Source organism: Tupaia chinensis, unplaced genomic scaffold (genome assembly GCF_000334495.1).
Source record: "Tupaia chinensis unplaced genomic scaffold, TupChi_1.0 Scaffold000001_1, whole genome shotgun sequence".
In the NCBI taxonomy this organism is placed as follows: domain Eukaryota; kingdom Metazoa; phylum Chordata; class Mammalia; order Scandentia; family Tupaiidae; genus Tupaia; species Tupaia belangeri.
In genome coordinates, this window is record NW_006159427.1 from 1,059,829 (window position 1) to 1,060,938 (window position 1,110).

Genomic DNA, 1,110 nt, shown 5'->3' on the forward strand with positions numbered 1-1,110 from the left:
AGCCCCGGCTTTCTGGCTGGGCCTGTTCTTGGCTGGCCGCCCACGGGCCAGGCCGCGGCTGGACTGTTCCCTAAGGAAAGCTGCACCATGGATTCAACCCCACTGCCTCCCACCGCGTCCGCAGGCCCTGCCGACCCCTCCTCTCCCAGGGCGCCGAGCTCAGCCTCCCATGTGGACCCTCGCACTTGGAGGGACCTGGGTTCCTGAGCCTCTGTCCTCTTACACACACACGTCCGCTCTAGGGCGTGTTAGACCCGAAGCTGGGGGCCAGGTCGCTTTCGTAGCTCTGCCACCCACCTTCAGGGATGATGAAAAATAGCGCACGCGTCTAAATGCATGCCCATGACACAATGAACCCTGGGCTCTCCAGAGGTGCCATCATAAGAGAGAAGGCGGTCTGATAATTGACTACACCTGCCACTTGCAGAGATTACACATACCTGCAGTCCTACGTAATGTGAAGGTCAGAATGTAAATCATCGAGTCTTAAACTATACTGTGTGTTGTAGAATTCAATTTTACTGCGTTTTTGCACTAATATAAGTCTCTTAATAGTGAGACAGTTATTCTGCCTTTGTTTTAAATTATGCATCAGTCGCTGACAACTGATAGGAGCCACTTTTTCTTTTTTTTTTTTGGTAGAGGTTTTTGCTATAGGGCGCCTGCGCTCACCAGAAAGACAGAGAGAGAGAGACAGAGAGACAAAAAATAAATCCTCCCGCAGGGAGGATGGCCACGCTGCAATCCCTTCTTCTCCATTCTCCTCTCGGGATCTTGGTCACGTACACACATGCACCCGGTGTGAGTTTAAGCCACGGGGTCCAGGACTCAAACTGCAGTCGATTACATGGGAGTCCAGTGACATAGCCATTATGCCAACTGCTGGTCCCAGGAGCTACTATTCTAATATTGGTATGGCATTGACTGGTTTTAGACTTAAGTACACTATGTCTCTTTTCAGTTTACTGTCTACAGAAAAATTAAAAATTTTTCCCTCTCTCATATGATAATTACATGAAAAATAGTTTGATATTAGAAGCTCAAAATAGAAAATCACTATAGCATTGTCCTTACTCATTTTTTTTTTAAGTAGAGAGTTTTTGTTCATTT